The sequence below is a fragment of the Xiphias gladius genome, chromosome 21, assembly GCF_016859285.1.
Source record: "Xiphias gladius isolate SHS-SW01 ecotype Sanya breed wild chromosome 21, ASM1685928v1, whole genome shotgun sequence".
In the NCBI taxonomy this organism is placed as follows: Eukaryota; Metazoa; Chordata; class Actinopteri; order Istiophoriformes; family Xiphiidae; genus Xiphias; species Xiphias gladius.
This window is the reverse complement of record NC_053420.1, coordinates 27787429-27812171: the sequence shown is the minus strand read 5'-3', so window position 1 is coordinate 27812171 and position 24743 is coordinate 27787429. Positions and strand designations below refer to the sequence as shown.

Here is a 24743-nt window from a genome sequence, read left to right as displayed (position 1 = left end):
CTGTATTTGAGGTTTTTGCCAATACGTGAATCATCAGATGGATCGGAATTACCCATGCATACTTTTACCCATTCACAGTTTCTCATCACAGAGTGCACTTAGTGGTTAATTCACCTTATACAGTATCTTTGTTTTTGTGTGTTGTACTTTCAAATATATTTTTTGAAAAACTAAAGTGAAAGACTACAATGTAAACTTTGAAGTGTTTGAAATGTGAAATGTGGGATGGAATTGGGATGGGACTATTTCAAAGAACTTATATTTTAGTTGTACTACAATTAACTTTGACTTGCTAATTCAATTTCAGATGTACTCTGTAAATTCGCATCAGAAATATTTTTATTGTACCAACACCATTACAATTAGGTTTGTTATTAAACTCACTAGAGTATAGTAATTCATTCAGTTTTATGCAGTAAATTGGAGACTACTGTGTGTGATAACCTAAGTAACCGTATTCATTGTCTAGATATTAATGGCACCTTATTAGACCCCCAGCAGTGATCATATTTGGCGTTCCGAAGGGATCAATTTTAGGACACTCACTCTTCCTTATATATGTAAATGATATGGGATTTGCAGTGATTTTTTTTCTGTATGCTTCAACTTCAACTGTGTTAGTGAGTTCAAAATGTGTCTCTGACACAGGAAACATGTTCAGTCAAGGATTGTCAAAATTAAGTACATTGCTAGTGGACAACACAGTCCATCTACATCTGGGTAAGACAGAATTTTATTATATTTGCCTCAAATAAAAAACTTTCTCATACCAAATTTCTGTATTTCACCTGTGAGGAAGTTACAAGAAAAGGCCACACTCCAATAACCTAAAAAAGGGAAACAAGCGCACGTTCCAGTTGGGTGCTCAACCTCAAAAATCCAGTCAATTCTAAAGCAGAAAAAGGTAGCACACCATCAAAGAGAAAAGTACCTGTAGAACTTCATATTTTATTAGGATATCATGGCTGATACATTTACGTCAAAGGCCTTTATCAGTGGAAGAAGAGTGTTAAGAATAATGCACTTACAGTATTTACAAGACAATCAAGGTGACTGATTGACAACTGATAAAACACAGGTGTGCAGCGGATCACTCCCAAAAGGGGCAATCATTAAGGCCTGTGGTGATCATAGTATTGAGCCTGTCAATCCAAGACATCTCTCTCTGGGAAAGATATTTTGGAATATCACCTCCTCTGATGAGGTTGAGTCCAATGAAACGAAGGGCAGATGGTGAATCATGTTTGGCCTCAATATAATGCTTGGCCATTGCATGGTCCAAATTCCCTCTTTTGATGGCTGTTTTGTGCACAGAAATACAGAGATTGATAGCTCTTCTGGTTTGTCCTATGTATCCCTTACCGCAAGGGCAGACGGCATGTAGACTATATTTCTGGAGTTACAATTGATGAACTGGCCAATAGAAAACTTTTTACCAGATAATGGATGTTTGATGCTCTTGCATTTGTAGGTTTTATTACATTGCTCACAATGTCCCTTGCCTTTCAAAGAAGTAACCAATTTGAATGATCAGGCTTCTGGGGAATTTTAACCAAATGGTCTCTGAGGGAGGGTGATCTTCTATAAGAGAATAGAGTAAGCTACTTAGGTGGTAACTCCATGGTGAAAAAAATGACCATAAGTCTAATGTCATATCTAATTTTTTTTTGTAATTATGCAGTATCTTGCAGCAAGTCATGTTTATGATGTCTAACTGGCCATACACCCCTATTCACAGAAGTTTGATTATACTAGAGACAACCTAGGTGCATGATAGTCATAGTCAGTTTCATAGATATGGCACTTTTGCAGCATTGGAATCATATTACAGTTTTAAATGTGTATAATGAGTACAGTGTATCTACTAATTAAATTTTTTGTCACAACTTTCAGTCTATAGTGTAGCCGGGGCACAGCAGTCTTTGTTGTTTTTATGATTTTGGGAAGGCTAGCACCACAAGGGAAATAAGTTATTTTAACTGTGTTTTTACTCTGTGTGCATCATACATCAGTTTTATGCATAGACTTTGATCGTTTCATAAGCTGTTGATAGGTTTTGGTTGCTCTGCTTTTCTGTCAGAGCATCCTCTATGTGTGATACAGTTGACTTTTTACTGGAGAGTGACGATGTTGTTGGAGTCAGTGTCGGCAGGCTGTTGTTGTTATTGTTATGATGACCAGATGTGGGCAGGGGTTGCGAGGTTCATGATGCCACGGCTGGTTTCTTCTGCAGCTGCAAGGGAGCCGTGCTGCCGTCTGCAATCATTGGAGCTGTCTAGACACACGCGCACGGTGGGGCTTGATGGTTGGGTTTCCTTCTGACCCCCGCTGCTGCACAGATAGGTGTAATGTAAGGATACAGACGGCACAGGCACACATACACATACAATTTTGCCCCCAGATAAATTGAAAATCAACACTTGGGTATCTCAGTGTTGTCTGGTCAATTGGCCAAAGATGAAAGATTCTCCAGGGGTTATAAGCCATGCCAAGGTTGGATGTTCATTTCTTTAAAAATTACACTGCATTTCAAACCATTCCAGGTGTATTTAAAATCTCAAAAAGGTCCTTTTTATCATCTCTGAAACACAGGATCTACTGTTTAATAATATTATTCTCATCAATCAAGGGCTTCCTTTGAGGGGCTAAAAAATGTCATTTGTTTTAATGCTATGCCAATCAATCATTTTGTCAAAGTATGGGCGTCACCTTGTTTTAGATGCTTGAAACCCTTTAAACCTGTACAAGCATACAGTGCTTGTTGAAATTATAGGCACCTCTGAAGAATATCTCCAGAAATAAATGCAAATGGACCAATTTTCTATAATCAACGAGGGATGGTTTTACGCATAAAAAGGGGCTGATTGTTTCCAGTTTCTTTTTCACAAGGGCGAGGACAAGGGAGCTGCCTGGGGAGCATCAGAAATGCTAATAATCAGAAAACATAACAATTCCAAAGGCTACAAGGCAATGACCAAAGATCTTGAAATCCCTGTTTCAACAGTTTGAAATCTTATCAAGAAGTTTCACAGTCATAAAACTGTTAAGATGCTTCCAAGACTTGGCGCTACGAAGAAACTCTGTGAAAAACGTCTGAGAAGGTTGATGTGGCCATTTTATTAAAAATATTCTGATTATATAAAATTGGTTAATTTGCATTTATCTCTGAAGATATTCTAAATTCTGCACTTAGAATTCAGGGGTGCCACTTATTTCAACCAGGACTGTAAAAGCATCCACAAAATAATTCTTGACAAATAAAAACTATTCGTTGACACTTGCATTAATTGCTTGTTTGTTTTTTTCCTCCATTTTCATCTCAGAGAGATTGCACTTGAAATTTAACCTTTTAAGTTTGCATTTTAGCCACAGTACCGTCCACTGCCGCAGAAAAGGTCATGTGGTGGTGGAACAAATGAAGAGAAGGAAATAGCTGTGTCCTGGCCAAGAGATAGCAGGGGGGCACGGTGGGGAAAAATGATCAGACAGCAAAGAGACAGGATGCTGCAGCTCTCCTCTGAGTCTTTTCAAAAACACTGTAAATCACTTGGACGGACCCACTTTATCATTTCACGCCAGACATTGTCACATAGGGGAGAAAATTGTTTGGGATGTGACTGTTTTACATAAACAGATGGGCTAAGCACTAAATGGCAGCAGTGAGAATAATAGAAAAAATGGGATATTTTCCCAGGTGCAGCGCAAAAAACACAGCTCTTTTATGTGTGTTCTGCATTACTAAATAGTTACTATTCAAGTGGAATGAATACACTGTTGAGGTGATGCTATTCTAGGGAGGCATGGTGGCTCAGTGCAAAGCGCACACCAAGAAGGAAACAGATTTAATTCCTGGTCTGTGTGGACACCTGATAAAAAGGTCAAATTTGCCTTCAGGGAGAATTGAAAGTGGTCAATTCAGGAAACAGCAAAATTTGAATGCTTATCAATTTCTATTTTATTTTGCCTTCATCAGATGGTCATAAAAACAGACAGGAAAGATTCAAGAGAGAGCGATAATATTCGACAAAGATCACAGCCTGGCTTCACTAGGCTTCAGAGGTGTATGGAATCTCTAAATGTTTAATATTAAATAAAGACACTATGAAATAACCAGTTTTATTGTTGTTTTAATGTTGTGGCGGATCAGTGTACATTGTGTGAAATGTATAAATGAACCAACAATTTGTGAAATATTAGAACAAATTATTAAAACGCTACAGGTTAGTATCAAATGTTATTTCATCATTTTCATAATAACTGAATTTTCTGGAAGGGCTTATATGACATTTTCCCCGTCCCATTTTACACAATGACACTATTATTTCATAATGTCACTTTTGATGACAATGGTGTTGCAAGGCTACCAACTTTTAAGTTCAGCTTCCTCTTCCTCTTCTTCTTCTTCTTCTTTGGGTTTAATGGTAGATTAGGCGCCACTTTGTGCAAATTTTACATCGTTTGATCATGAGATCTGTGTTAACTGTGTGAGTCTTATGCTCAATGAGAATTGGCAGCCCCGGGTGGTTTCACTGTCTCGTCACCTTCCAGCTAATCACATCCCCCCTGCCTCTTGAGCTAGCAACCTCATACAACTGCTACCAGCTTTAGCCAGTTAGCTCCTGTTAGCTACAACAACTGTCTAGGTGCTGCTGTAAATAGACAGACGACACAGACACAGAAACTAACATTTCCTTTTATTTATTTAGCTCAATAAGCTTAGCTTAACATGCTACCAACCTAGCCAGCTAACTAGCTAGGCTGTTAACCGGCAAGTACCTAACTTTGAGTTATGAACATGTCATTAACCAGCATTCAGCAAAATTTTAATGAGATTTCTTAATTTTAAACAAAGTAAAAATCAGAATGGTACATTTCTAAAAATAACCAATTGCTTATTTAAATGTGTTTTTATGACTTTCAACTAAACTTGACATTAAAAATCAAACTGATCAGTTGTGCCTTGTAATGTTTTATATGTTTTTCTGAGCTTTTATTTTTAGTGACCGCAGTACAGTCCTTTTACATCCAGATGTGATAATCCAAAGCATCATCTGTTGGCTGCCTGCCAGTTGTGCTAGTTCAACAGTGACTGGCTGTTGTCAGACTGATTCAAAGTGTGTCTGTTGCCAGGAAAATGAAAAGTTAAACGCTTAACATTTAAAAAAAATATATATAATTTTAAAATGTTCGGTCTTTGGGGGACATCAAATAGTACCACTTGAACGGGCTAAAGTCTGAGAAGTTGGATAGAAGAATGCTTGGTCACTGATCCATTGCAAAAGGGTGTGGTAGCCTATCGGTTTTATGTGTGACAATCATGTAGCTGTGTCTCCCTCTATAGACCGCTTGCTTAAACCAGAAATGTCTCAGGAGTTTGCAATTGGTCTGGTTCATTCTTCATCAATATGCATAATGCATGGGCTACTACAGTTTGGAGTACTAGCTCCATCTGACTGGCAGCATATTGACAAATATTTTTTTCCCCACAAGTTAATGATTTGGGTGTGATCCAGGCATCCACAGTTATATGTGTTTGTCCTGTCGATGGCTATAGGATTTTTGGATCACGGTTTTCAATATTCTTCTCAAATGTGGCACAGTCATTTCCTAACCCCTCCCATATTTTGGCTGGTGCTCAAGGACTTAAGGATGATCTCCAACCAAACTATATTCATGGCATTCTCTACACTGCTTGCTTGACGACTGATTCCCCTAATATGGAAAAAGACTGTATCACCATCTCGTAAACACTGGCTGGAGGATGTAGTGGCACAACCCTAAAACTAAAGTATACTATTCAAGGCTGAACCAGAAAGTATTATAAGATCTAGCAACCTTTTCTGCCCCAACAGTACATGTACAAGTACATGATTCCATATATAACTAAATAACTAAAAAGTCTATTTTTATGAAAACTATCCACTTAGCCAGCCAAAACTCCTATCATATATACTGTACTCTTTTAGTTTGCCAACCCCTTAAAGTTCATTTCAAGTTCAGACTGCATTTTAGACACTCTTAAGTCAGATTAAAGACTCTACAGTGCCCTTCAGTATGAATGTGAGCATCGGTCTCTTTGTGTTCATCATGTGGTTGGAGTATCTACTTTTGTTGCCCTACCTTCCAACCAGTGTGTGCTGGGATGGAAAACTGTGCAGGTTAGAAAGGAGAAGAAGTGAATGAAATAATTATAATTGTATGTCCTATCTAAAAACATAACTCAGGGCGGCATATAAAAGAATACATGCATCATTGCTTCACATTGGGTTTTCATGCTGTTTTGATTAGCAACCTGCAGCTAACAACAGTTGCCAGTAGAATTATAAAAGCCCATCTGAAGGATCTCCCATAGATTATCTATCAGCTCTGATTTGGGGAAACACTGGCCCAAGCTGCCCCGGAGCTGAGCTGAGCTGAGAAAGATGGAGTAAATGTTTAATAAGACATTAGATGATGTGTAACCTGGATTTCAGCTGTTTTTGTTGTCTGCGGTGCGTCCTCTGTCCTGCCGAGTGAGTGGGCCTCGTACCAAAGAAATCTTGCTTCCACAAAGTCATAAACAGATAACTAGTTTATACTACAGCACCATTTAAGTGGATGCTGAAGGTGTGCATGCCTTTTTGCCCATTGCTGATCACCATTTCTGTGGGTTACAGAGGTGTTTTAGTGTCTCATCAAGGCCTTAATACTGCTTTAAAGGCTCTTCCACAGTGATAATAAAATTATGACAAAAAACACTTGAGAACACAGAGTTGTGGCATGAAAACATTACAACAGGCTGAAAATCAGTGTTTCACCGCTGTCTCTGATTGAACAATTCAAGCCTGTTTCATCTCTGACCTCTAGTCGTGATTGGGTGTGGTCAAAGATGTGCTGTGTTGACCCAACACTGAGAAATTAAAACAAGTAAGTGGTTGAGAAGATGAATTGGAGCGCAGCAAAAACAGATTTTTCAGGGGGTGCTAAGTTGCCCTTTAAAGTCAAAAATACTTAGAGACTTCACTCTTTGAAGCCACTAAGAGCAGAATTTGAAATCTTCAACCTTGTTGCCACCCTTTGCTAGAATCCAAAAAGGGAACTGTGGCAGGCAGCACTGATCTGTCCTAGGTATACTGCGATGAATGGGCTGAGAGCAACAAATAGACTGCACGTGGGATTTTACCGAGATTGTCAATTTTGTTTTCTACAAACAAAACCTTATGCTATCAGAATAACTCAGTTCAGTTCAAAATACTTTATTTGAGGCTGTTTTTCAAACACATGTACGCACAAACAATTAATTCATACACATAAAAACAATCAAAATATTCAATATATAATAATGTAAAAAAAACAGCTGAAATACACAAGATTTCAAAATGTATGAAAAGTGCAAGTGCATTTATTAATTTATACACAAGGTAAATGGAGCATTTCTTGAGCTACATCTGCTCACAAATGTAATGGATTCCTATTAGTTGTGTTACATATAGGCAATATTACTTTCCCGATGGTATTAGCGAGTAGGTGTTTAATTTGAAATATATAATAGTTTGAATGACTCACATAAAAACTCATCACCTAGTGGCTTTAACTGGGACTAGTTCAAAGTAAGCATACACATAATATGTTTTCATTTAGCCTAATGATGGGCTTATATGTGAGCTTCCCTTATAGAAATTTTACATGAAAAGCAGAGCAAGAAATAAAGACACCTGCCATTTCAAAGAGCATACAGGATGCATCCTGTAAAAGAGAAATTTGAGTTGCAGGCTGAGCCCGACCAGCAGCACTGAGTCACGTCTCTGTGCGTACTCAGCCGCTTTGGATAATTAAATTGTGACCAGAGGATTGGCACACTGCATGAACTTATTTACATTTTGATGTCCGATGTCCATGACTATGCATTATTACTGTGCTTTGTGCATTTATTTAACGCCCATGTGTTTGTCTGCATCACTTTCCTCTAAGGCCTGGTCATCATGTCCCTTTTGAAGAGTCATCTGCAGAACATGACAGAAATGCTTCATTATTAAGCAGACTAGCTTTGAAGTAGTTATTATTGCTTTGCCCACCTGCAATTTAACAATGCTAAGTGTATTAAGAAGAGCTTATAAAAGCACAGATCAATAGGTAAATATTTTAAGTATTTTAATTTTTGTTGGCTTATATAGTATGGTGCATTTTACTTACTGACCCTGTTGGCTTCAACAAACAGCCAGAGCAAAACTGGAATATATCCACTTAAACACACATGGCTTTAGAGTTCTTGCTTGTATGTCCTTGAGGCAGAAGTGGTACCAATAAGACAGGTGTCAAACTCCACATCAAACACAAGTGGTCCTTGACACCCACAAAGCAGAAACCTCAGAGTTTTTCCATATACGGGGTGTTTTTTAAAAGTGTAATAAAATGGACTAAATGGATTAAAATGACGTAATGAAATGACGCTCAAACATGATTTTATCTGTACAACTCAATAAAAAAAATTTCTTAATGATGAAACCTTGGGGAAAAAAATACAAATGTACAGATGGGTTGCAAAATTAAAGGAAAAACCTGAATAAAACACAAAATGAAGCTGCTTCAACAGTGCTCTGGAGCTCACTGAATGGGTGTTCAGTAAGGTTAACTAAGTCTCCAGGGTGTTGTTTTTTCCTTTTGATTTATCACCCATATACTGATTAGAAATTATAGAGCTACAAAAATATACTATTAATACCCTGTTCCTCCCACCTTCTGTGGATTCAGTACAGTTTTTCGGCACTTAAATACTGCTTACTCCTGGTTTTGCAGTGTGGTAATCAGTGGTTGCAAAGTTAGTTGAAAAATGTAACCAATAACTCATTACACACTACTCATTGATAAAGTAATTACTTTACCCGAATACCAAAATTAGTAACTACTACTAATTCCTCGTTACATTACTTTTGTTACTCAGTACAGCTGCCTCAAATTTGCCTGTGAACAAAACCAACGCCTCCACACCCACACACCACATGTTCTGTATTTAGCAAATGTGGCAACAGAAAACATTATACACCTCATATTTTGACAAGCTTTTGTCCTTCGGTTTGGAGTATTTACCGACCATCAACAGCTAGCTTAGCGCTGGCTCTAAACTAGTCCCCCAGCTGCAGGTTTCACGAAACCTCCAACTATGAACAAAACCACCTGATTCCTGAATGCAGTCGGTGGCTAAAGTTCCTAATAACTTAGGCGTTACCATGAGTCATATTTCTCCGGTCTTGGTCTTGGATTTGTCGGCAACCACCTGCTCACACCTTCAGACTTTGTACTCACCTAAGCGAACATGTTCCGCACCACTGTTTCCAATGAACGTCGAGAGAACAATCTGATGTCAACCATCCATCAAACTCCCGGTAAGACACCAAACAGGCCGACCATCATGCTGTGGAACTAACAAAGCATTACGGGGAGTAAGTATAATGTAATATCGGAATTTAAAATTTTACCCTTTACACAACCTGTGATTGGTAAAAGTAATCACATTAAAGTACCGTAATGAGTTACTAAGTAGCCTCATTCATTACTGCCCAACAATGTTGGTACATTTATTAAACTCGAAATAACTGACTTTTTGGCTACTGTAACAAGCTGTAAACACAACAATGAAATATTATCTTGCCCTTTAAATTGAAATAGTGAATGTGTTAGGAAAAAGTTGCCTATATACTTTACATCCAATTGCAACAGACACATTAGCATTCAGCTACAGTCCCACTAATACATAGGAAATATCCAAAGAATTTGGTTTATTACATCTTTTTTTTTTCTCGAAAACAACTGCCTGCTGCTGCTAGAAGCAATGCGAAAAATCGTGGACCATAAAACCGAAACATTCCCTAAAAAAGGGCTGAGGATAGCTACAGAGCCTGTGGGTTTATCACACTGAGCAACCCTTCTCGTATACAAGTAGTCGTGTGGACCTTTGTTAAAATAAAAACGATGATTATAGCTGCTTTAAACACATTAATTTAGGACTGTGCTAAGCAAAAAGCTGGAATAATGAAGGTCTTAAAACTAGACTTTGACACGACAGCCAAAACAAGATTAGGTACGACCATTTTAAACTGCTCTGATTTAACACAGGAAAGTCTTGAAAAAAAACCCCAAAACAAACAGCTGTATAAAGCCTTTTAGTGGCTCCAGAGGGAGCACGAAATCGAGAAAATGTCATGTGATGTGATGTCATTTGAGTCAGTGTCGTTAGGGCTGACATCGAGTTTGAAAAGTAAAAAAAAAGAAAAAAAATCTGGGGGTGAGGAGTCAGAAAGACGTGAACTTGAAGATGGTGCCTCAAGGCTACATTAGCTGCTACTAGCATAGCACATCCAAGCCCCACGCCAAACTGCCGATGGTGATGTTGGAAATTTGTCGGCAATTTCGTTGAAAGGTTTTGACAAGGAAGTAGGAAGCACGGAATTGAAAAAACACAGCACCTCTGGTCCTGCTGCATCGAGTTTGGTACCTTTTAATTTTTTTTAATTTTTTATCGCGAGCCTGAGGATAGCACTGGAGCGCAATGCTACATCAGCGGAGTAGACCCAACTCTTTTAAGGATATCATCATGTCACCTGATGGTATGCCCTGCTGGTGCATATTCCCAAATACGTTTTGCCGTCAGATGAACACTAAGCAGTGAACTCGCAGTAAACCTGGAGCTTTTGAGGCCCCCGGGAGTTCTGGTTATCCCGCCACTAGGTATGTAATACAGTCTGCAAATAAAAAGGCATTGTCCTAGAGTCGAGCGCTTACTGTGTCTGGTCAGTGAGCTTGCGGGGCCCTTGCATGATCTGTATTGAGGCTTGGGGTAATCAAATCAGCAACAGAAACCCCCTCATCAGTCACGATCGAACTCAGCCCGCCTCTTCAAAAATAATGCTGTCAGTTTAGCGCGCGCAACAGGGAACCGGTACCTCCACAACATTGCAATTCACGGCGCGCGCCCATTAATTGTTGTTTACAACGGCGTTGCCCCTTTGTGCTCGGGAATCCCATCATCTCTGTGTGCTTAAGGTGAGGGAGTTTGAGGCTGTGTGTTGTGTGTTAGCGGCGGACTAAGTGATGAAATCAGAGGGATTGTGCCATCCTGACGACACTGGAAGAAATAACAGCAGCCCCTCTGATGCGGTGGCCGGGTCTTTCAATTCTTTATCAAAAAGAAAGAGAAGGAATCTGCCTAAAAATGAAACGTCTTCACTCGCTCACTGACATTCCAAAGTCCATTTTGAGGGGGTGTATCTCTCAGGTTGTTGCCTTCTCTCATGACAAAATCACTGACACGTAGATGAATGCAGCTGCTGCGGAAACAGTGAGGGATTATGTCACCTTGTTGGCATTTTCCGCCTGTTTATTTGGTTTTGACTACTTGTTGACAGAGGGGGACATTTCTGCAGGAATGACACGAGCGCGGTGTGGCTTTACGCATTCCCCCTGACTGTGTGTGTGCGCGCGTGTGCGCGCGCGTGCGCCTCCCTGCATCTGACAGTGTCCCTCCCTCTTTCTCTCTCCTCCTCCTCCCTCTGTCTTTAGGCTTTTCACCGGCAAAACACCGACACACTCCCTTTCCCTTAAGCCGGGGAATAAACACGGAGCGGCGGCAGGAGCAGGACTGACCTCCCCCGGTGCGCACCATCCATGGTCCTCCCCTGGATGTCTGTCTGACAGGAGGGTATGTTGAAATATTCCTATTTTTCTCCCCTGCCACTTTGCTCATATCGGAATAAGCACAGCCTTGCTTGTGTTAAAGGATTTGTTGAATGTCGGGCTTTGACGTTTCCGAGAGCTTTCCCGTGTATTTGTCCTTTTCACGTGTAATTCGCCAGTGATAACGGCGCGTTGTTATATTCTCTTTGTGCGTTTAGCTGCTGCCATGAGAGGGCATGTATTCAAGCTGCAGCTGTTCAGTAGACCATCATTTTATCGCGCATGGACTTTGCCTGCTTGCTCGCCGTCCTCTGCCGGGGATGAATAATATTGTGGGACTCAGGCAGAAGCAAGTTGTAGCGTCGTTTTGCGCCTACTGGCCCACTCATTGCTGACATCAGATCTGCAAACCTCCCCACCGTTCCCTCTCTGCTGCCTTGGACAGCCACTTTATACATGATGTTCTCACCTACAGCACGGCCTTGGCTTTCATTTTGGATTGCGCACGTCCTTCAAAGTTGTGCTTGGCTTCACAAATCAGCTGTTGTCTGTTGTCTGTGTCAGTTTGCGTCCCAGCGTGTCAGAGCAAACTGGATCTGCCATTGGCTTAGTCACTGTTTTTTTTTCCCAACACACCCATCAATAAATATGCAGCTGCCACACGGACATACAGTGTGCACAGACACACAGAGGTCTTACACAATGTGGCCATTGTCACACCCTCTCATCAACACCTCTGGTGTGCCCACAGAAAGTGGTTGAGTTTTGCTTTTAAAACAAACAAGAGTGGATTTGAAGTTCACATATTTTGGTCCTTTTTAACTCACAATGAGTCAGTCTGATAGGGATGTGTGAATGGTGTTAAACGCAGACTTCAGTTGAACACTGTGGATATATTTGGCGGCAGAGGTGAAGCAGCACGTCGCCTGTTTTCACCTGCATGCTCAAGCAGGTCCATGTATGGGAATGGCGTCACCTTTGGCCCCCGGTTTTCACTGGTTTTGTGGGATGGAATTACAGACAGTACTGAAGAGGAATGTTTCAGCAATGCACTTGTTGTCATCAGGATGCTTTACTAGGACTGTTCTCTGTGGTTGTGCACCTTCAGCTAGCTTCCCCAACTATGTTTCTACCTTAAATGTCTCTATGGTTTTGGGTCTAGAATTGGAAATGATTTCCAATAAAGTCCTATGAAGTGTTATCCCTAAAAGGTCTTTTGATTGACTCTTAAGATAGCTTATTATAACACACTTCTTGTTGTATTGGTTTGTCGAGTCCTAGCATTGGCTTGGTTCCTCTGCAGTAGTCTAGCTTGCTCCCTATTGCCCTATAGGTGGGCTTATGATACTTCGTCACACTCTTCCTCCAGGCCGCACACAGGACCTGCTGTCACGAGGCATCCATTTCGTTAACTTCGGACACACTCCTGTGCCTGCTGTGTCAGTCTTGCCTAGTCAGCCTGCCACCCAGCCTCCCTCCAAGTATCACCTGATGCTTCTTCTCCCTCCTAGAGCCATTACCTCATGTTGGCACCAGCATCAGTTTCTCCACTGTTTGTTCAACAGTGTTTCGAAATGAATTTGTAATCACACGGAGCTCGGACATACAGAAGTATATAGGACTCGAAGATTCCTAATGGCTTTATCTTCTTTTTACTAAAGCGTATATGTACACAAACTCTTGCTATTAGCGTGTACATGTTAGTGTTTGTGCGTGAGTTCAGATGCCCAAGGGTGCTGCTGGGATTTCACAACCCAGCATGCTGTCTACCACCATTTGCAATTCAAATGAGCATGTATGAGGCATCGAGTGAAGCTGAGCAGCCCTACTCTCCTCTGTGTCTCACTGTAGGCAGTCAATCTTTGCACTTGCAAGTTAACTCAACCATTTCTTATAGACTTCTCGATTGGAGAAAGAGAGCACTCAGTGGTTTGTCTGTATGAAACATTACCACAGAAAAAGAATATTTTCAAGTGGCCATCTTGGTCATAGTTTATTTTGTATATACAGTAGCTCTTGGAATAGACGTGGAATGCTGCATAATTGTGTGGGGTCACCCTGATGTTGGCAAGGCATGCAACAGGTACTGTTTGTCTGTGTGTGTTTCTCCTGCATTTGGCCAACGTTGCTGCTGTCCCAGCTGAATGTTCTTTGACCCACCATGTTTTTGTAGCTTGGTGAGTGTGGTCACGTCTCTTCCTGCCTGCTGAAATCAAGTGACCAATCAGATATGCAGACCAAGAAACACACACACACACACAGGCATTTGTCCGATACAATTCATGCCCTATCTCCTAACGTCAAGCCTTACCGTAGTTTTAACCTGAACCCAATTCTAACTCTTAAGTTATTATTACTTGCCATTATGTCAACCCCCATTTTGATGCTATTTGTTGTTGATGGTTTCTCAGCAATAACCATTAGTAGTGTTTGCATTCTCTAGTTGCCTTTTTATATAGTTATTTTCACTGGTAATGGCAATGCCTTTCCCAATCACATTTCAAATTATACCCACACACAAGGGATACACAAGAAACAACACATGCATGCTCTAGATTTGATATGGAAGACAAAAGCTTGTGCATGTAGATGTTTCACATATTGTGGAAGACAACATTTGATCACAAGTACAGATTTTACCATAATGGATGACATGTTGACTGTCTTCTTTATTAAAAATAAAAATGCGACACAATAAACCTTCTCAGCCCATGCTTCTTTACCCCAGCAGTAGATATATGTGCCATTCTGAAAGGGACCTGTTTTATTAAAACACACTTACTGTTACCTCCAGTAACCATACGTCTTTCCAGATTAAACAAGACAAATCTTAAGAGGCTACTCCAGTGATTTATATTTGCACTAACCTAAAGTTGGGGGATTGACAGACAGGTCAAAAAAAAAAGGATGGTCAAAACCATTACTGCAAAGGCTAAGATATCCTGACTGTTAGTTTCTAGTTTAAGTAATGCTTCAAAAACCCTGGATCCTACATTTCCCATAACGCAACTCATTTGCATTTTTTTGACCTTCCCTGCCTGTTAAATTCCCTCCTCTTTCAAACTTTATTCCTCCAGTTTGTAAGTCAGGTTTTCTTCTTCAGTATCTGAAGTCTCAGCCCTGACTCAAGATAACCCCAAAGACATCATCAGGGTCACTTCCTCAAGCCTTACAACTCTCCTTGAGAGCCACAGAACACATTATTAGGCTTTTTTTCACAGCGGATTGGTACTCTCCATGATAAGTAAACTAACCATGTGTGAAATGGGTGGATTGCCCCTTTAAGGATTATAACTTTAACCCTAAAACCAATACTTAAAACAGTCCTTGGACGAAGTCTAAAATGTAATTGGTCCTCTTCTTGATACAAATACAGGAGCATGCCCAGAGGTTTTCTCAGGGATAACATAGTGAAGAAAAACAGATTTTATCCATTACCTTGGTTAGTTAAGTGCCAAGGTGTGTGTTAAAATGAATATTTACATCTTTCCATAGGCAAATCAAAGATTGTTTATACACCGTGTAATTAATACCTGTCACCTGATAACTGATGAGCAGAACTGTGTTATTGATTGTTGGCTGATAAAGCGGTAATTGCAGTACTACAGTGGTGCATTGCACTGCAGCTTTGTTTGTTTACCCAATATTCACAGAAACCTAATCTTATTCTGTTTTACATACTCTTTTATCAGCTTTTTTTGGAATAACCAAAAGAGGATAACACAACATTATAGCAGCTCAGTCCAACAACAGTTCTCAAAGTGGCTATGTGCTTTTATTTATGGGAATTGAATTAAGCCTCATCAGGATGCTGCAGCACCTGCAGTCCTATCAGAATCTTGTTATGGTGCAGACTTGAAAATCATATTGCTTCACTGTGTGATCTTTAATAGTGTGCCCAGCAGTTGCCAGCAGCTACTGTATGCCCACAGTTATTTTGTCCCCCTTCCTCTTTATATTCAGGCTCTCTTCCCAAAACAGTTGCAGTCTTGTTGCTGTCGATCTGATCTGGGCTTTAGGTTTAGGTTTGGTTTTTACTCATACAACTTTATTGCCTTCCTCAGATTGCATCATTCTGTGTGCACTCTGGTGTGAGAAGAAAGAAAGAGAAGCTATTTCATGCCATGAATGATTGAATAAAAATTTACCACATTCAGTCATATAGCTGTTCCCAGTTGATCGGAAGCATCACTTTGTCCTTCTGAAGGGGAGAGACGGAGCTTTACCCTGAGCAGCAGCTCAGCTTGCCTCAGCCTGATGATTACAGTGAGTCAGCAGGTTCTCCTTCTTTTCTTTTTTCCTCTTCCTTTGCATACCTACACCTTTTGCATACCTCCCCTCTTGACTTCTGCCTTCTTTGAACAAATCTCTTTCCTCTCAAGGATGAGACTCATCATGTTGTTGTCCGGCTTTTGATCTGGTACAACGATACCCACAATGCTGTTCATTTTTTGCCTTCCCACAGTAATGTGGAATATATATTTCAGGCTAAGTTGGTTCACGTGGGGAAAGGGAACAGTTACCACTTTTTCCAAGCTGTTTATTCTGCCTTCACTGTGGCCTGCCATGGAAATACTTTTCTCCAGCTATTTTGGCCTCCTCCAACAAACCAAGCCAGCAGCTATTGTTTTCGTTTGGCCACTTCACACTTAGCAATCATTAATTAGAGCCTCTGCATTCAACAGTTGTGGTGGAAGGCTAATTCCATTGTTGATCTGTGTCCATTTCCCCGATGATTAGTTTGTGATTGGCTGAGTCTCTCACATTGTAGAAAGCTGGTGAATTGGGGAAAAATATGTACTAAGGTCGATCTTAGTGCAAATGATTTATAAATACATAAACAAGACCTAAAAAGAGGATTAGGAGAGATTAGACTTGCAAAAAAAAGTAAAAATTCACAACAATACCATGCTTACTGCTGCAGAGTAAATTCCTGAGTTGATTTGCAAAAAAATATTTTTACAACAAGATTGAGTTGCACGTTGCAGGTAAAGTAAAATGAAACTGAATTTGGCTTTTCAGGATGATGGTCCCACGGTACCTGTTGTGGGATTACAGATGATTGCTGCTGCTGCGTGGTTAACGAGATATGTAGCTCCACTGAGAAAGGTGGGTACACTCTTGACCTCTACATGATATGTCATCTTTAATTAGAATGAAGTATGATTGTGCACCAAATGGTTAGTGAAGCAGGTGGGTGTAGTCTGCACACGGGCTGTGGTTGGTTGCTTTTTTGTTGGATAGCACCCAGTGTTTCTCAGTGCTGAGAAATGTGTTTGTTGAGGGTCGTGTTGACTGTGTTTGGTGCAGTGATCTGTGGAGGAGTACATACACAAACTACTCCAAATCCCTTTGGGCCTGTCTTGTGGCTTCTAAACTGGTCAGACAGGTTGGAAGGCAGATCCAGGTGCAGCTGCAGTCATTGCCTCACATTTTGTACACTTACTCTAGGTGTGTGTGTTTACAATTCTCAGTTATAATCTGTGGAAGCAAGTGACACACGTCTTGTGTGTTTACTGCGTGGTCCATGCACTTTGGTTTGTTGCACCAATTTCCTTGTTGCTGTGTTTGCAGCCCAGTGAAGAATCAACTGTACTGAACACGCACACGCACACACACACACACACACACACACACACACACACACACACACACACACACACACACACACACAGGCAGTCTGGACTATGTGGCAAAACGTACAACATAGGAGCAGCTGTGGCTCAACTGGTAGAGTGTGTTATCCGTTGATCACAGGGTTGGCGGTTTGGTCCTTGGCTCCTCCTGCCTGCAAGCCAAAATGTCCTTGGGCAAGACACTGAACCCTAAAATGGCTCACTTGATAGTCACTTTGGTCTGACAAGTGAGTAAATGTAAATTGTGTACGCACCCATTCTTCCATCAAGTCCACATGAGATCATTAGATTAGATTAGATCATCTTTGAGGTAAAGACATCTTCAGATCTACTAAAAGTGGTGTCAGAATTCATAATGTTATTAGTCACATTTACCATTTCATACTTCATAAATCAGGATAGATTACAGATGGAGTTGCTTCAAAACAGCTATTAAACGGTCTTGTGCTGTGACTTTTTTTGTCAACGTCTTTTTCCCAGGTCAAGAATGAACTTCCACTCAAAACTCTATACTTTAACCAACATGGACTAAAAGTCCTTAAGTGCTCAGAAAAATCAAAATTTTAACAACTGCAATTCCAGGGAAACTGAGCAAACTCCATCTGTTGATGAAGACGTGTGATACAACTGAAAGCTGTAATGAAATATTTTTGTCAACAATCATACTGTGTTTTAGCATAATTTAGCCCAGTTACTACAAAGTGGGTTTACTGTAGGTTTAGATTCCTGCAGACTGTTTTCAAAGCATTCCATATTTTTATTGACAAAATGTATAAGGTCGCTTATAGAGATCAAAAATTTAGTTAAAATAGATAATCCGCCACAGGGAATATGGCGACTTTTATTGTTGTTAGTTTAATTATGTTTGCATCGTGGTATGCACTGGGACTATTGGATTACTTAAGTGCAATTCATTCTGTCCAGAAGCACTTGTAAAAGTATGGTTCGTAAGATGTCCTGAGGGGGGAAATGAAAAAAAGACAGCTACTTGAGGAGGTGAGTCATTTGGCTCTCAGTCCATGTATCGAGGCTTGCCACCTTGAATGCGCACTTTCAACTTGATTTTCATTCAATCATAACAGAACAGAAAAATAAATCTTCACTGTGATGGATTGCCTTTTTTAAAGCAACTTTAGAGGGAAAGCAAGTTTCCACGCTACTGAAAAATGCATTCAAAATAGAAAAACACTGACAATACAATGTAAAGTATCGATAGTAACATAAAGTACACGTTTTGTTTTAAATGCCTGAAAAATTACACAAGCCCTGGTTTGATGCTTTTACTTCATAAGAATTAATTCCTCTTTTTAGCTCTCTATGAGTATGGTTATAGTAATTGTAATCTTCTACTGTATATACAGTATGTCTGTCATAGCTGAAAAAGCTGCATACTCTGTTGTTTCTCCTACTGCCTCGGTCCTCAGTGTGCCAATAAGTGTCCTCTCGCCAGATTAAAAGCACTGTTGATTTATAGTCAGAGCAGGTGCACTCATCTGCGCCGGGTCTCTGTGAAACCATACAGTGGTTTTGCTGCAGCAATGTTACAATATGTAGTTGGCAGTGTGTGTCAACAGTAAACCCAGAATAAAGTCTGCTACAAATCCCAGTCCTGCTGTTCTGCAAAGCAGCAGTGGTTTGTAACAGAAATGTAATGTTGTTGTATTTTGGTGTGGTCCACTCCTGAGTGAAACGTCTGTGTGTTGTTCTTTGATCACTGCGTTTGTGTTGTTATCGCATCCCACACAACACTTTCACTTCTCTCTCCCACCTGCACTCAGAGTGTTGTTAGGCCACTCCTCTGTCAGGGAAACCACTCATCGTTTTGGCATCAATGGCTCCCTCTGTGATAGTTGGGTGTTTTTTTTTTTTTTAACCGCAGGCTTTTCTCTAATTGCTCCATGGTTTTTAGAGCTTTTTTTGCTGGACGGCATAAAATGTTTTCACTCTGCATGTAGTAATCATTCATGAATTCTCTGTCATACATAGATTTTTTTTCTCTTTTGTTTTTATGTTGGCAACAATAATGCATGGCTCCTTTATAATTCATGTCATGATTGATGTCCCTCTGGTAGCAGTTTTCATTCTTCAATCTTACCAGACGCTTTTACTCCAACTGCACATAGTCCTGTCAGACACTCCAGTCCACAGATTAAGGTACTTGGTGTTGGCTTTCAGCTGCCATTTAGCAAACCACTTAGTTGTAGTACTTGGCAACTGATTGATTCTGCTCAGAAAAGTTTAAAAGACAAGTCTAAAATGTAGCTGAGCGGTACTGACGTGCTTTTTCAATCTCAGTCTCTCTGTGCTTGTCTCTACTTAAACAAATACTGAGCTCCTTGTTCAGCATCTTTACAAATCCTCTGACACTGACACCAATAACACAGAGAGCTCCTGTAGTTTCCTTTCAGCCCCAGCACTGATCCTAATAAGGAGATGAATGGCTCTATACAAACAGTAGAGTTGAGCTGGGGACTGGATGTATGCCCACTGCCTCTCTCTTTCTCTGTATGCTGTGGGGAAATGCCTGTTTCAGTCTCCGCTGATCTGCTTTCGGACCTTTGTTGAACTGGGCAGAGGTCAGTTCAGGTGTAGACAGAGGGGACAACTCCCACAGCTCCTGGACTTGACCAAGTTAATTGTTCGCTTTAAGTGAAAGCCTGAAAGATACACTAGCTTGTTATGTTAAAGACTGAGGTGGAAATGCTAAAAAAGTCCACTCAGGTGACCTTATTGCGTTGTCATCACTGCAAGTGAATAACTCAGGTAGGGTGAGAAGTTAGAGGAAGAAGGTATTGGCCTAGTCTACTACTCTAACCCAAGACAACAACAAACGTTTCCTGATGTTGTAGCAGGGTTGTTAAGTTGAGTTGAGATAATTAAAAACAGGAGTAACACGGGTCTATGCTTTCAATTCACAGTTCAGAAACACTTAGAAGTACTACTACATATTAGTCCCTTAAAACTGCAAAACACCTAGCTAGGTTGGCTAACTTACTTGGTATGGTTCATGAGTAAAGCTCGCAAAAACAGGTCTATATTTTTAATTCCCAGTTCAGAAAACACTAACTGTTGAGTTTCACGGAATAACTTAAGCTTCAATGGTGAAAGAGAATATACTTCAAAATTGTATAGTCAAAGAGTACAAGTACTCATCCCCTTAAAACAAAGAAACAGCTAATTAGATTAGCTCGCTTACTTGCTATTTATGTTTCTCGACTCACACCCACCACAGCAAATAGCAACCATGTCACATAGAAAATACCAAATTTACACAGGGGATAATTTGATAGAAATAGTTACTTTCAGAGTAAGAAATGTAAATACGATCAAAACTGCAAGCAGTGTTGATCGGGCCCTCACACTGTTGTCCACATCTGGGGAGCCGGCGGGATGCTGGTTGACGCAGCTGTGCACTTTCGCGACCACTGGAGATGGCGCGAACGAGTAAGATGTTATTTCCTGCGTGGAAATTGTGGTGGTGGACATGACATTTTGCACATTTTGTAGTAATTTCTGTGTCCACAATGTGGCGCTAGAGAACCAAACCAAACTGCATCATGTTGTTGTATATCAAGTGTAGACAAGATAAGGAAACTTAAATGTAAATAAAATGATAATTGTCACGCAAGGCTTACTTCCTGTTGCCTAAAGATGGCGCTATAACTGTGATTCATTATTGAACTGTAGATGTCTTCAAGCCAGGACTCTTATAAAACATGGAAATTTTGGGAAAGATCTGATGATGTGGATTCAAGTTACAACAGTTTCTGCTTTCATGCCAAATTGGCCACATTCTTCATATGGCCATGGAAACACTGTTCAGTGAAAGGGAAGTGTGAAGTTTGGGGCAGATTGGATACCATGTTGTCATGGACACGCCGTTCAGCTAAACCTCAAAAGCTTCACAATTTAGCATCACGAAGATCTTTAGATTGCACTGACCAAATTTGAAGTCAATCAGATCAATTATCTAGGAGGAGTTGGTGGCAAAAACTATGCCAAAATTCCCCAGTAAATTCAAAATGGCTGAATTCCTGTTGGGTTTAGGGTATGGCCCCAAGTCTTGGGATATTTAATGTGCCTGTGGATTTTTGTACATGTTGGTAAAACATACCGCAAGGGCTACTCTGTTGAAATTTTGTAGGGGGCGCAATTGAGCCATTTTGCCACACCCATATGCAACATGTAAATTTTCACCACATCTGATGAATGTGCAAAGTTTCTAGAGTTTTTTACGGCTTTAGGGCCTCAAAAATGCGATTCACTTGTTGTAATAATAATAATAATAATAATAATAATAATAATAGCAGTTTCAATAGGGTCCTTTGACACGTTGGTGCTCGGGCCCTAAAAACGCTAATGCTAAAAGATAACATTATTCGACTCCTTTGCCAGTTTTCCAAAATTAGCACCAGTTTAAGTTACCACACATCTGATGCACTGTGGGATATACGTACTTCCATGGAAGTCATGTGTCCTGAAATTACAGATTGGAAGTGGTATGACAGTCTTCACCTTGAGTAGTGTGACATATTTACATGTGGAATATGCAATACAGGATCTTTTCAAGATGGATTTGAGCAAATTGTTCTGAGATTTGATTTAAAAGTCAGCACAAGTCAGGGAGGAGGGTGAAAATACTAAATTACACCACAACCATGTTCTTATGGAAACGGTTTTGCCAACTGATATCCACATAACTCTGACCCATGATACTGAAGAGCTAGCTTCTACAACCCACAAAAGGTCGAGTGTGATTTTATAAAATGGACGGGGTCAGCTGGCCGCTCCATATCCGATTTTATGTGACTGATGTATGTTTTGAGTGTAGAATGAATCACCAAATATATGTTGGACAAAAATAGAAAGGAGAGGTATGGTTTTTTTTTATTTTAATTTTTTTCTAATAGCAAGAGACTGACTCAGAGACACAAGAGAACCTGAAAAACATACTTTTTTTTTAACTTCACTTTGTCTGTCAAGCTCCAAATGGGGCACTGTAGTTTTTCTACACCAAACACTTGTCCACAAATAGTTTGCATTAAATGTGGACAATTTATTGAATGGGGGTCCTTGTGTGTGTCACAAGACCATGTGGATATGGTATGTGGGAATCTGTGCAACAATGATGGATTGGAGTTTCAAAAATGCTCTTTGGGGGAATGACTGCCACACTTGGAGGAAGGCGAAACTGCAAGAAAGGATTTTTTTTCCCAAACTCTGCTTTAACACTCTGCTTTAACACTGGGAATTAATCAGCGGTGGTCTTTGACACCCACAGTGTCAGTTTGATGTAAGTGAAACTGTCCTCAAGTACATCTCAGAGCTATATCATGAACCACTATTATCTTAGAAATGGAAAAAAGCTCCATTAAATTCCCAAAAAGTCCGCAAGCATTTATGTCATTTAGTAATGACACAGATCTGTCGGTTGTATGGAAATTATGCCACCCTTTCAGCTCTTTGTGGCTTTAAATACATGGAGATAAACAAAATACAAATCACAGCACTGGAGGAAATACAGTGTGTGTAGTGTGAACATGAACTGTGCAGGAAAAGAGCATCCACTGTTTGTCAGGCAAGATGTCATGATAAGATTTTTATAGAGGTTTACAGGGGTTTTATTCAAACTTTGTACTTGCTCGCAAATATACAGCAAGATGAGAAGAGACAATTTTTGGAAATAATTTCTGTGGAGGAATATGAAATTCATTAACAATAAAAGCCGCAAAATTCTTAAAGCCATTGTCTCTGCTCTTATTTATTTCTCTCAACCGAGAGTGGGAGGCTCTCACCATAAATGTTTCCCCTGTAAAGTGGTTTGCGTTTGCACATGTTGTGTAACAGATAGGAAAATGTGGGAGTGAAATGGTGCACCGTCACAACATTGCTGGGATTATATTTATTTTTGTTGTTCCATGGTAGCTGGCAGTAGTGCTCTTTACCAGCATATCTCCACACTCTGTACTTGAATTGTACACAAAGAAAATAAATTGTGTGAAATTTACCCCAAAAAATTGAATAACTCTCTCCCACTGGGCAGGGTTTACAAAGACTGACTACTTGGGGCTGGATTGGGAAAAAACAGCAACAAACCTAAATCAAAATTTTCATTTGATTTGTCAGTTTCCTATGAACTGATTCTTTCACACTTTACAAAGGCAGTCCAGGCCAATGTTTGTTTATAGAGTTGGACTGTATTTAAGTATGGATAAGTCAGTGCGTTTGGTCACTTACCGTTTAGCCTGAGACGAGACTTGATTCTGCCTGCACATCTGAGTCATCAGTGCTCACTATTACTCAAGTATTTTTCTATCAACGGTTTGTTAACACCACCCTTATTTTAGCCTCTGGCTGTTTATGGGTTTCACAGGTTATTTTCAAGGATCGCTTGGCCTCTAGCTATACTGTCTTTTCAAAAGCAGCCAGCTATAATTGTCTGGCAGAGCTTTCATTGTTGCCCCACACTGGATTGAGATTGAAAAGTGAAGAGCAGCCTAGGTGTTTCACTGGATGGCTACAGGCTTGACATTTTGGGAAATATGCTTATAAGCTTTCTTTCAGACAAAAGGTGTATTTCATCCACCCCTTTTTAAGCACATTTTCAATTTTCACATGTAAAAATCACAATGGAAGCGTAATTTGAAATAATAAACTAAAAAAGTCAAAACATTGCAAAAATGTTTTTACATATGTGAGTTATTTGTCACGCAAGCTTCCGCTCAAGTGGAGAGACGAAAAATGACGTATGTGTGCACAGATGAGGAGACTGTAAAATTCCTCAAATTAATACATAGAATAAACATAAATGCCATAATTTCATCACATTTCCTCATGACTATTCATTTAAAGTTTGACTGCTGCTCTTCTGAATGCGTCATGTCTCCCTCTTCTTCTGAAATGGAGTAATGCTACAACTAGGAGCCAGTTATCTTAGCTTAGCATCAATACTTCAAATGGGGAAATAGCTAGCTTGGCTGTTTTTTACACTTCGGTTTTTGTATGGATAAAGGAATGTAGATTTACCATGTGGAATCTACATGGTAAATGTAGATAAAGGAATGTAGATTTAACATGTGAATTAGTGAGCTTTAGAGAGATTTTGTTACCTTCAGACAGGGCCAGGCTACCTGTTTCCTCTTGTTTCCAGTCTGTGTGCTAAGCTAAGCTAACTGGCTGTTTGCTCTAGCTTTAGTTAGGACAGTGTACAAGGATATGAGGCTGATAATGTTTTCTGAACATGGTAACAGGTTGTACAGCACTACCAGTCACTGCTGTGTTTTCACTGAAGTGAGGACTATTTTCCTTGAGTTGCCAGAACACCTGATGACTGTGACAGATGTGTTCTTTGTAGCTGTAAATGTTTATTCTTGTAAAATGAGGATCTAGCCAGTAATCTACTGATTTTGAGCAGTTGCTCCTCAATCCGCTTCCACATAGTCTCAGCCAATATGGGCT

General features: G+C 40.1%; 1 protein-coding gene across 7 annotated transcripts in view; it reads left to right on the top strand.

Annotated features, from left to right (window-relative positions):
* The first annotated feature begins 10543 nt into the window (after positions 1–10543).
* LOC120807421 (band 4.1-like protein 1) overlaps positions 10544–24743 on the top strand; it is an 81440-nt gene continuing 67240 nt past the window's right edge. For all 7 annotated transcript variants that reach the window (XM_040159436.1, XM_040159446.1, XM_040159443.1 and 4 more), the window contains exons 1-2: positions 10544–10704; positions 11536–11674. The gene's annotated coding sequence lies outside the window, so the exon portion shown is untranslated. The remainder of the gene's footprint in view (positions 10705–11535; positions 11675–24743) is intronic.